The sequence below is a fragment of the Rhinatrema bivittatum genome, chromosome 3, assembly GCF_901001135.1.
Source record: "Rhinatrema bivittatum chromosome 3, aRhiBiv1.1, whole genome shotgun sequence".
NCBI lineage: Eukaryota > Metazoa > Chordata > Amphibia > Gymnophiona > Rhinatrematidae > Rhinatrema > Rhinatrema bivittatum.
Genome location: NC_042617.1, coordinates 114,188,180 through 114,201,200, shown reverse-complemented (window position 1 = coordinate 114,201,200; position 13,021 = coordinate 114,188,180).

The following is a 13,021-nucleotide window of genomic DNA, read 5'->3' as shown; positions in this document are numbered from 1 at the left end:
CAATGTTGAGGGTTCTCAGTTATGAGACTCTTCTTAACCTTTGGCTGTATTCCTTACAGCATGCCCAGCGGTTTGTGTGGTATGGCCTAGGCAATATAGTGTTGCCTGCTACATAAGTGCAAAGTAGGAATGTGGCTGTGCATTCTAGCATGCAGATTCTTGTGGAGACCAAACCTTGAACCATCTCAACCCTTTACACAAAAAGCAGGCAATGAAAGGAGACAATGAAGTGTGTTTTTCAAAACAGTGAACACTTTATTAACAAACACATGTAGTACACTGTTTTAAAACATTTGTAGTCTTAGGTAATCATTTTATGCAAGGACAAGATAAGAAATAGCAAAAACCATAGTACATTTCATGACCTTCACATTCTGGTAAACCTGTACAAATATGCACTGAAATGGCATCAATACATATACAGGCTTTGCATCTTATCCTTAATGCACAATCATGATTACAACTTAGAACATAGAAAGAGGAAGTGGCACCCCAATAACTACAGTACTGCTGTAATGTTAGAGGTTACAGCAGCACAACTATGTTCTCTAAAGCAAAGGCCCCAGACAATCTATGTTGAAAGAGTGCACTGAAAGGGGATAGCCTAAGGGTCAAGGCAGCAGAGTTCAGCATGAAGGCAGCAGGACCAAGGCCAAACAATTCAGTTTACCATGGAGGCAACAGGACTAAGACCACACAGTTCAGTTCAGCATGAAGGCAGCAGAAGGCCCAGGAGAAGACTCAGCAGAAGGCCCAGGAGGACACCCAGCAGCATGGAGGCAGCAGGAGGCTCAGGAGGAGACCCAGCAGCATGGAGGCAACAGGAGGCCCAGGAGGAGACCCAGCACCATAGAGGCGGCAGGAGGCCCAGGAGGAGACCCAGCACCATAGAGGCGGCAGGAGGCCCAGGAGGACACCCAGCAGCATGGAGGCAACAGGAGGCCCAGGAGGAGACCCAGCACCATAGAGGCGGCAGGAGGCCCAGGAGGACACCCAGCAGCATGGAGGCAACAGGAGGCCCAGGAGGAGACCCAGCACCATAGAGGCGGCAGGAGGCCCAGGAGGACACCCAGCAGCATGGAGGCGGCAGGAGGCCCAGGAGGAGACCCAGCAGCATGGAGGCAGCAGGAGGCTCAGGAGGAGACCCAGCAGCATGGAGGCAGCAGGAGGCTCAGGAGGAGACCCAGCAGCATGGAGGCAGCAGGAGGCTCAGGAGGAGACCCAGCACCATAGAGGCGGCAGGAGGCCCAGGAGGAGACCCAGCAGCATGGAGGCAGCAGGAGGCCCAGGAGGACACCCAGCAGCATGGAGGCAGCAGGAGGCTCAGGAGGAGACCCAGCAGCATGGAGGCAACAGGAGGCCCAGGAGGAGACCCAGCACCATAGAGGCGGCAGGAGGCCCAGGAGAAGACCCAGCAGCATGGAGGCAGCAGGAGGCTCAGGAGGAGACCCAGCAGCATGGAGGCAGCAGGAGGCTCAGGAGGACACCCAGCACCATAGAGGCGGCAGGAGGCCCAGGAGGAAACCCAGCAGGAGGCCCAGGAAGAGACCCAGCAGTATGGAGGCAGCAGGAGGCCCAGGAGGAGACCCAGCAGGAGGCTCAGAAGGATACCGAGCAGCATGGAGGCAACACTTGCAAGAGCTTCCAGATGGCACAGAAACTCTGTGCTGAGGCCGGGCCGGGCCTCACATTAAAAATATCTTGTTGGGGCTTGTAGACCAGGTGGTACTTTCTCATGTACCATGTCCACCTCGTGGCTTGCCTCATGGGAGCATGCCCTTGGGAGGCCTACCCCTCTGGTGTTTCCCCTGATGGGAACTGCTGCGAGGTGTTGACTCCACTGAGGCAGCGGAGGACTCAGGCTGTTCTGGCATTCTTTGCAGGATTTGTGTTAGCACATTTGTCATTTTGCTCATGGTAGCAACCAATGCATTTATATTTTGGGTAATTGCATCTGTATCCTGCTGCAGGATCCGATTTTGCTGGTTTACAGACCTCCTCAAGGCATGTAGCTCCCCACAAATGTGCCTTATCTCAGCAATATGCATCGGTGCTGCATGTACCCGTGCTGGTCCTGCAGACACTGGTGTGGGAGGTGCTGATTCCTGAGTCAGTGGTGCTGGTTCCGGTGTTGGTAAATGTTGCTGCAAGATGGGCATTGTACGGTCCTCCTGGTGAGGGGAAGGTGAAGGTGGTGGTGAATGGCGCAGTGGTGTGCTGGCTCCTGGAGTCAATGTGTCTGAAGGCTCCCACTCCTGGCTCCCTTCCAGCATGAAATCCTCCAGGTTCAGCGATATATCAAGTGTGCTTGGTGAGCCCGGGGGGTCAAGCATGACAAATGGGGGGGGAGTGATACTGTGGCTGCTGCTGCCCCTCCTCCTCCTCGCAGATCTGGGTCTGTGCATCCATAAGGAATGGCTTGTAGAATGATGGGAATGCACGGCTGGTCCGTGGAACATCATGGTTGGTCCCTGGGGCTTCCCAGCTGGGCCCTGGGGCTTCCTGGCTGGGACAAGCACCTTGGAGGGCAAGAGCTGTGGAAACAAAAACAGAAGCTATTAGTACATATGCCAGCAAGTATCCTATTTTTTATTTGGCATCAGAAGTGCACTTTGCTTCTTTGCAGAGTGAGCATCTTATGCCAAATTATGTGTACACACGTTGCTGTCTGGGCATTTATGGGTTAGATGAACTTACCGGCTGCAGCTGTGGTGTCTAGCTGCTCATCCATTCCCTTGGAAATGTCTGGTCCCAGCCTTTCAATGAGTCACTGTTCCATTTCTGTGACAATTATTGGACAGGGGGCACCTCCTCCAGTCTGCCATTAATAGTTTGCTCTGGATGCACCCTTCACCTTGATCTGAGCTTTGAAGTTGTGGTATCCATGGGCGACCTGCTCCCCGCTTCTTTTCACTCCGCTGTGCTGGCCGATGGCCTGGTCAATGTTTCACTATATTTGGCCCTTGGCTGCCTTAAAGGTCATTGCTGCTTGGTTCCCAAACAACATCGAATTATGTTGCAGGACCCCAATGATGAGAACCTCATTCTCCTCTACTCTAAACTTTACTGCCCTGGTTGCCTGAAGGGGTGCTACTTCCTCTCCCAGAGAGGTGTCCTCCCTTTCCTCACTCTCCGTCCCACTCTCCGCTCCCCTCCCTTCCTCCCCCTGACCTGAACCTGGCTTTCCAACTCCCTTCCCCTCTGCCCTCTCTGTCTATCCCTATGCTGCCCTTCTCCTCCCTCCAGTCTTGCCTACCTAGACCCTTCTCCCACCCGCACCCTCCTATCCTTTCCCCTGCCTCTGTCTATTCCTGCCTCTTGTCCCTACTCCTATTCCTTATTCCCTTGCCACTCCTGCCCTCATCCTCCCACTCCCTCTGCCCCCATCCCCTTCTCTCCTCATGCCTCTTCTCTTCTCTCTCCCCATGCTTGTCACACTCCATCCTCTCTGCACACAAACACACACACAACACCTCAGCACGCGACACACACACACTCCTCCTTACCGCGCATGCACACACACACACACACTCCTCCACTCTTCTGCACACTCCTCCGCTCCTTCTCTGCTCCTCTTCACATTCTTCCATTCCTCCTCCACACAAAATAACAAACTGGACTCACACACTTCCACTCCAACAAATAAGAAAGGTTAAGGGAAAGAAATGACAAAGGAAAACAAGACAACTCACTCAGTAATCGCTAATAACTCCTCAAAACCTCCTTAGAACAATAACCACCTCTTCTTTCACTCCAACACCTGACACAACCTCAAAGAGGCATGTGCAGGAAGTCAGTATTTATAGAAGGAAAAAATAACGCATGCTGCAATGATGTAACATAACGTTACACACAGCATGATAGTGTAATGTGCCGCGTGATGACACAAAATGTAGCGCCATGACGCAATGCAGCAAGTGATAAATTGCCTATGTGAAGCACTAAAATAGAACGTGTTGCGGTAACTAAAAAATTTCGCTAACAGCACCCCTTTTTTATCGTGGGCGCTATTCATGAGAAATTTATAGCACAATGATAAATCTAGGCCATAGTTTGGTATCTTGGCCACTCAGCTGTAGTTTCAAAATTAGTCCCACAGAGAATATGGACCAGTCAGAGCCTGCAAATTTCACATAATTAGTTACCAGCTAATGAAAGCACTTATTCCCATAAGGTTAGGGTAATTGCAGGAGTGCTGCATTATGGATTTCAAAAACAATGACTTCCAGTAAAATTTTACATTGGTAAATAGTGAACAGAATAAATTATCAAGTATATTTTTTTTTAATAAATACTGCACAATTCAGAGGATAGAATTTAGTTTAAACTAAAATTTTTGGACATTGTTCTGGGTACTTAAAACCATATTTTGATGTTAGTTTTAATTAGATTAATGGCTATACTTCAGAAATATTTTATGTACATTGATGATAATGGTATTTTCATAAAAAATTAGGATTCACTTTGGAATTTAAATGCTGATTTACTAAAGAGAGGCCAATATTAAAAAGAGCTAAAATGGCTATCTTATATGGCTAAATTTAGCTGGATAAATTATCTTCAATATTCAGCAGGATAAGCGTCCCACTGAATATCCTCAAATAAAATTATCCAGGTAACTTTATCCCAAATAACTTTAAACTGATGATCTTTAAATATTCTCAGTTAGGTTCAACGATATCCAAGGAAAAGTAACCAGATAATTTTAGCTTTAACTGGCAATATTCAAAAGATGATGACCTTTAAAAAAATGTGCTCCATGGGTCTGGTGGTCCAATTTCCAGACCCCACCACTCAGTGTAAAAGAAAATATGCACTGTCAGGCAGAGCCTCGCCTTCCTTATCTCTCTAAGTATTATTTTAAAATATGTATACCCCTTCCCAGTTAGGCAAATTCTTAAATCAATGCACCCTTCTCTTTCTCCCTTCCCTTGGGAGCCACTGGGATCACAGTGTACTGTGAACCTGGTGCAGGAAGGAATTGAAAAAGGTACCAAATGGGTGAGGGAGAGGAGGAGGCATTGATTTAAGGTCTGCCAAACTGAGGAGGGGTAGGAGAAGGGGGAAAGCTAGAATCAATCAGCCATATTGGAGATAGTGCTGCTATATATATTTTTTTAAAGGCCATCGCCACTTTACCAGCTATATTTTTTTGAATATAGCTGATTAAGTCTAAAGTTATTTGGGAACGCTTTCCTATTATTAGGAATTGTGGACCTTTGCCCCGAGGTGGGGTTGGCGCTACCTGCGGGGTTGAGCCCCACAGGTCCCCACCGTCGGGAGGCAAGGCTGGCTGGGAGCAGAGGCAAACACGAACTTCGCCAGTACCAGCCCTCGTTTCCCGCAGGTTGAGCCCTTGGGTGCTGGGGCCGGCGGCAGGAAGCAAGGAGTGTCAGAGGGGTTAGACACAGTCCAAGGTTGAGTTGCCCTCGAGGAGAGAGAGAGAAAAGGCCTCAAGGGAGGAGATACTGCAGCAGATCCAGAGACAGTAGAGCAGGACCACATGAGGCAGATCCCATGGAGAGGAAGTGTAGGAGCATAGGCCTGTACAATGGTATATTGAAACAGGCCCTGAGTGGAAAATCCGCTGTGACAGGTTCTAGTAGAGTAGGAATGTTGAGACACTGCCAAGGTGTGGCAGTGCAGTAGCAGGAACCTGTGAAGTAGAATCGCTGAGAGATACCCTGAGGAGCGGGACACAGAGACAAAGTCCTGTAATGTTGAGGCGCTGAGACAGGTCCTGAGCAGGAGCATAGAGATAGCGTCTCTTGATGTAGCTGCGCAGAGCCAGGTCCCGAGGGGCGGGACACCAAGGCAGGGTCCCAGATGTAGAAGCACTGAGGCGAGCCCCGAGGAGCAGGACACTGAGGCAGGGTCCCAGATGTAGAGGCTGTGAAGCTGGCCCAGAGGAGTAGGATGCCGAGGCAGGGTCCCAGATGTAGAGGTGCTGAGGCAGGCCCCGAGGAGCGAGAGCACAGAGACTGGGATTCCGATGAGTAGAGCAGGGATCTATAGCACAGGAACTACAGGTTTGCAGTACTGGAGCAAGCACCAGATAGGAACCAGGGAACTTGTTGCCAAGTCAGTTAGTGGTGGAGAGAGTTAGTCCTTAAGTATCCTGGGCCAGTAATGTCATCAGCCGGGGACGAGGCTGAAGTTCCCGCCATTAGCCCTTTAAAGGGAGGACAGATGGCGCGCGTGTGCACCTGGGGAGGCCCTGGGTCGGAACGCTGGTCAGCGGTGTCCCAGCCGCCACGTGGAGCACAGGAAACCAGGAGGACTGCGGTGAGAGTACCAGGAGTAAAGGGCCAAGCATGACATGCGGTGAGTTGAGCTGGCTGCGGGTGGCCACGACCGGTGGAAGTAACACCTATCTTTAGACTTGCTCCAAAACACGGCTAGAATTAGCCAAAAAAATATATTCAGTAAACCCCAAAGTCAAAATTAGCTGGATATATTTCCCAACTAATTCATCACCACCCCAAAATGCCCCTGAAATCCCAATTACTTATTCGGCTAATGACTTACCTGGCTAAAAGTTAGTCAGAAATGTACCAGGATATTGAAAATAACTTGTGAGTTATCTGGCTAAATGCCTTTGAATATTGGCTTTAAAATATTTCATATTAGTATGTATGCTGCTGACTTTGAACCATCAATATAGTGAAGATTAAAATCCAACTAAATCAATTTATCACAGCCATGCTAAAATTTAGTATGGCTGTATATGTAAATGAAGTAAATAGGGGGATAATGAGTTCATTAGCCATCATCCCCCTGTAACCCTTTGTGGGGTAGTTAATTCCAATGGCATACAAACTAATTTAGGCCTGGATTCATCATTCCTCGCAGAATGAGAAATCCTGCAAAAACAGGGGGCGGCCTGTGAAAGCCCTCAGCCTTCACACCATGGCGGTGCACCGGCTGCCGGCTTTCGCACCAAATAGTGCCACTGTGAAAGATGGTGCTATTCGGCGCGCTATTGCCGATGATAATGTTAGTAACATTATCGCCGGCAGCGAAGCCACCGCCGACTCCGCCCAATCCCCACCACGACACAGCCCCTCCACGCCCCAACTCTGCCACAATCTAATTTACATGCTATCACACGTGAAAAGGGCCTTTTCGCGTGCGATAGAGGCTTATCGCACGTGATACGGCTGTATCACGTGCGATAAGCCTTTGATAAATGACCCCCTTAGTTCTCTTCTGGGGCAGCTCCAGCAAGCCATTCCATCTCAGGCTTGACTCTCAATCTTTGGGGAGGGGGGAATTCTTTTTATGGAGGTAAGCTCTAGCTTGTGGCCCATACGATGTTAAAAGTTTCCCAGTCTTTATAAACTGTATTGGTGCTTCCCATGAGGTGAGAGGCTGTAATAACTCAGACAAAACCTTGTGGGCTTTAATTAAAAGTTTACTGATTGGTAGGAATGTACATTCGTTTGCAATGAAATAGGAAATAAAGATGATATTTCCTATTTTGTTGCATTTCGGGGGCCCCCAAAATGAAAGGAAAACCCCCAAAATTTTGTGTGGTTTTCCTATCTTTTTTTTTTTTTGGGGGGGGGGGGGGAGAAAGGGCACATTAAAAAAAAAAACCCAAACCCACCCCAACCCTTCAAATTTAATTAATTGCAAACCCCCACTGTCCCGACCCCCCAAGACTTGCCCAACCCCCCAAAACTTGCTGAACATCCCTGGTGTTCCAGCGGGGGTCCCGGGAGCAATCTCCCCCTCTCGGGCCATCAGCTGCCAGTAATCAAAATGGCACCAGTGGCTCTTTGCCCTTACCATGTGACAGGGGCTACTGGTGCATTTGGTCGGCCCCAGTCACATGGTAGGAGCAATGGATCACCCGGGGTTTGCAATTAATTACATTTGAAGGGTTGGGGTGGGTTTGGGGTTTTTTTCGGGGCAGCCGAAAAAAATAGGTCCGAACCTTGGGAAAACGAAATTTCCCGTGGTGCGCCGATAACAAAGGCCGAACCAAAAGGTTCGGCTGAATCACATCTCTACTGATTCGTAATCATAAATTTAAGGCCATTGTCCAGAAGTATGAATTTACTTCTGATGGTATATTAATGATTTTCCTCTGTAGGTAAGTACCCATGTTGATATTTAATGTGCTAACTCTCTCAGTGGCTGTCCAAAAAACCTAGTGGAGGGGTCCCCATCTTTATTGCAAAAATCCTACCTTACTTCATCTTCTTCCTTGACACTTAGCCCATCCTGGTCCCTTGGTGTTGGTGTGTAGAGATTTGGTTGTGGCCCCCTGCTCTTGTTCTTTTATCATTTATTTATTAATATTTCTGGGGACTTCTCTTGGGGAAAATTCACTGGGATCAGGCAAGTTCTCAGCACTGGAATCCCAGTGGGGAAGGGGCTTCCGAGAATCTCCCAGGACCCTCTGGCAGGGAGTGCACGATGTGGTGTCACTTCTAACAGATATTCCATGTGGGTGAATCTGGGAGGTCTCGCCAGCGTGTAAAACTTAAACATCCTTACTCTTCATCTGCTTCCTTAAACTGATCCTAAAGTGTCTTAAAATGGCTGGGCTAAATAGTGTTCAGGAACCCAATATAGACCCTCCAGGTGTGAAGGACTGAGGGGTATGGATGATTTCTTGCTAGAGTGTTAACATACAAGACATCCTGTGGCTATTCAGGGTTGAGGGGTCCTCCACACCACTATATACCAACCTGCACTATCTGGCTGAATGCATGAATCCCAGGGAACATGTAATGCAGGAAGGAAGCTTATGTTAAGCCTCTAACACAGCAGTAAAAGTCCCCTGCCTGATTGCAGGGTGGGAAAGGAACTCTGCATTTATGCAGGGCCTCTCTTAATTTCTCCCCCAATACAATCATCCACTCACTTGAACCAAACCCCTTGCAGGATCCATCCAAAAAAAGAACTTCCCTACTGGCTCCATTCCTTCTGGAACCCCTGTAGCACTCACTATTTTTGAATTCCCTGATATTTCAATTCTCTTCCACTCCAAAGAACTTTCCTCTGCATCTTAACCCTCACTCCCAGCTGACAGACTAGCAGGAGGAGTAGATAGGCTTACCTCCCTCTTGTCGGCTTATCTTCTTCTACGGGTAGTTTTTCTGGGATAATTTTCAAAGGGAAAGTACAGGCACAGGTTTCTAACAACAATTGTCATAACAGTTAGAGATGAATGCGGAAAACAATTTTGGCTTCTTTTATTACTGATTCATTAACCTTTATAATTTGTTTCATTTCCTTCAAACAAACTCTTTTTACATTTATTTGTGTAATTTGTTCACTGTATCCCTCAAACTCAGTGGTAGCAACAATGCATCCTATTTTGGGCTTCTAAACTGGGTTTTTCTATTCATGTTTAGGTAGACATCAGTAGCATTCAAAGACACCAAGACTGTGACAAAGTGGCAACAAAAGCAGCATCAGTATAGTATAAGATACCAAAGCAAGTCAAAGTGGCACCAACAGAGGCATTAACACCTCAAGGTACTTTGAGAGAAGCAAATCAGCACCAGAAATGGCAAGAGCACCCTAAGGCTCTGTCAGATGAGCAAAGCAGCCCAAACAGGACATGAACAGCCCAAGGCACCATAAGATGAGCAAAGCAACCCAACAGTGGCTAAAACTAGGGATGTGAATCGTTTTAGGACGATTAAAATTATCGTCCGATAATTTTAATATCGTCTTAAACCGTTATGGAACACAATACAATACAGATTCTAACGATTTATCGTTATAAATCGTTAGAATCGTGAGCCGGCACACTAAAACCCCCTAAAACCCACCCCCGACCCTTTAAATTAAATCCCCCACCCTCCCGAACCCCCCCCCCCCCCCAAATAACTTAAATAACCTGCGGGTCCAGCGGCGGTCCGGAACGGCAGCGGTCCGGAACGGGCTCCTGCTCTGAATCTTGTCGTCTTCAGCCGGCGCCATTTTCTAAAATGGCGCCGAAAAATGGCGGCGGCCATAGACGAAAAAGATTGGACGGCGAGGGTTCTGGCGCCTCGCTGAACGACCTCCTGCAGTCGATCTCCTGCCGGCGCCATTTTCCGTACGAAAACGATTCGCGGCGGGAAATCGCTCCCTGACCCCCGCTGGACCTCCAGGAACTTTTGGCCAGCTTGTGGGGGGCCTCCTGACCCCACGAGACTTGCCAAAAGTCCAGCGGGGGTCCGGAAGGACCTCCTGCCGTCCAATCTTTTTCGTCTATGGCCGCCGCCATTTTCGGCGCCATTTTGGAAAATGGCGCCGGCTGAAGACGACAAGATTCAGAGCAGGAGCCCGTTCCGGACCGCTGCCGTTCCGGACCGCCGCTGGACCCGCAGGTTATTTAAGTTATTTGGTGGGGATTTAATTTAAAGGGTCGGGGGTGGGTTTTAGGGGGTTTTAATGTGCCGGTTTTTCGATTTTTCGATTTTTCGATTTTTAACGATTTTTAACGATTTTTCACGATATTTTACCCCCCCCAAACGGCAACAATACGATTCCCTCCCCCTCCCAGCCGAAATCGATCGTTAAGACGATCGAGGACACGATTCACATCCCTAGCTAAAACATCCCAAGCGATAAGTGGTGCAGCAGGTGTGCAATGTATTGGGTTGGTTAGGTAAGACAAACAGTTAGTAAGTAACTTAAAGGAATTTGAAAAGAAGATAAAATACCTCAAGGACAGCTGGAGCAGAGACAGAAACAACCAAAGGCACTAAGAGAGTCTCAGAAAAGCAGAAGCACTGGAATTTAAACCTACAACTCATAAGTGCAGAGTAATGCAACAAGAAGAGTGGCCTCAACACCTAAGGCATCAAAAGCGGTTTAAAGCAGTATCAATAGTGTCTTAAATACCCCCAAAGTACCATGAGAGGTGCAGCAAGTATGAAAAACATCAGATTGGCATGATTAGTCTAATAGTTGACAAATACAATAAGGGAATTTGAAAAGAACCTTGAAGACTAGAGATGTGCATTCATATGAAAGAAATGGATAAAACATAACAAATGTGCCCATATTTGTTTCATTCACGGTCCTCTGAAATTTATTTATTTATTTATTTATTTATTTAACATTTTTTCTATACCGACCTTCATGGTTAAAATACCATATCAGGACGGTTTACATCGAACAGGAATGAATGCTGGAGTCCCACAAATGAAAAAATATTCTTCATCCCATTGTTTATGTTTCCCATTCATTTCTATGGCCCATTGAAGTATATGGCTGTGTACTGATGAGAAAAGAAATGGTAACTATAGGAACCAGCTCTTGTCTGTATGTCCTCTTTGCATTTTCAGAGCCTTGTCAGAGCCAAAGCAGGACATGTTGGCAAGAAATGTTGGATTCGTGGACCCTTGGGCCGATCGGAACCAAAGGAGAAGTTGCTGTAGATGGTGGCAGCAGTGGCCCCGACCGGGAGGCGGCAAAGACAGGCTCGGAACTGGTTGAAGGGGGAACTCTGGAAGCCCTATGCGACCAAGGGCTTTGGCGAGGAAGGTGGAGACGGCGGAGCTGGTCCAGTAGTAAGAGGGTCTTCGCCCTGGAAGCCGATCCTCCCCCGAGAGGAGCTCATAGGAGTTCGGCCGCTGGGACTTAGGAGATTCACCCTGGAAGCCGAAGTCCCCCCAGGAGGAGCCTGTAGGGACCCGGCCGCTGGGACTTAGGCGGGCCCGCGAGGGCCAAGTCGGAAGAAGTCCAAGGTCAATTGCCGAAGGGTCGTCGCTCGCCAGTCCAGAGTCAGGAACCAAGGGATCACCGTAAGCCAGTCCGAGGTCAGGAGCCGAAGCGTCAACGTAAGCCGGTCCGAGGTCAGAAGCCAGAGGATCACCGTAAGCCGAACCGGGGTCAGAAGCCAGGGAAACGTCGTAAGCCAGTCCAAAGGTCAAGAGCCAGGAAACACCGTCAGCCGAACCAGGATCAAGGATCAGGAAGAGCAGGGAACCCAGGAAGCAGCAACTAGAGTCAGGAGAACCTGGGAACCTCGTTGCAAGGCGTTGTTCTGGTCCAGCTGCAGGGCTTAAGTACCCTGCAGCGTCTGATGTCATCAAGGGGCGTCCCCGAGGTTTCCCGCACTGGCTCCTTTAAATCTTGGCCTCAGACGCGCGCGCGCGTCTAGGGGGTGGGGCCAGACGCCGAAGGATGCCGGCTGCTCCAGCGAGGCAGCCACGAGGCCGCAGAGGGCCCTGCAGGCCCGGGGGAAGCTGCCCGATGTTGGGGCTGCGGCAGCGGGGATCCGCGGAGGCCTGGGGAACACGGGGCGGTGCCGGAGCTGCGACCAGGTAGGCGGCGATCCCGGGACCGACCCGGGATCGCAACAGTACCCCTCCTCCTACGCCCCCTTCCGGGGGGCCGGGGCTTATCCGGGTACCGGGCATGGAACCGGCGAAGGAGGTCCTTATCCAGGATGTGGGATGAGGGCTCCCACGAATTCTCCTCAGGGCCATAACCCTCCCAAGAGAGAAGGTACTCCCAGCGATGCCGACGGAAGCGGACGTCCAAGACCTCTTTCACCGTGTACGTGGTCCCAGGATCCAAAGCAACCTTGGAAGGCTCCGGAGGCAGAGGGTGAAAGCGAGAGAGGACCACCGGTTTGAGGAGAGAAACATGGAAGACGTCGTGTATCCGAAGGGTAGATGGTAGACGTAAGCGGTAGGAGACCGCGCCAACACACTCGGCTACCCGGAAGGGTCCGATGTAGCGAGGGGCCAGCCTCATGGAAGGGATCCGGAGCTGGATATTTTTAGTACTGAGCCAAACCCTCGATCCGGGCAAAAATACTGGAGCTGGTCGGCGAGACTTGTCCGCGTAAGCCTTAAACCGGGCGGTGGTGCGGTGGAGTTTTCTCCTGAGTGGTGTGCCAAAGCTGGTGAATCTGGTTGGCCGTCAGTTGAGCCGCTGGTGAAGAGGTGGACACAGGCAACGGTAGTGGAGGTTTGGGAACCTTTCCATAAACCAGCTGGAAGGGGGACTGTAGCGTGGCGGAGTGTCGATGACGATTGTAACAGAACTCGGCCCACGGAAG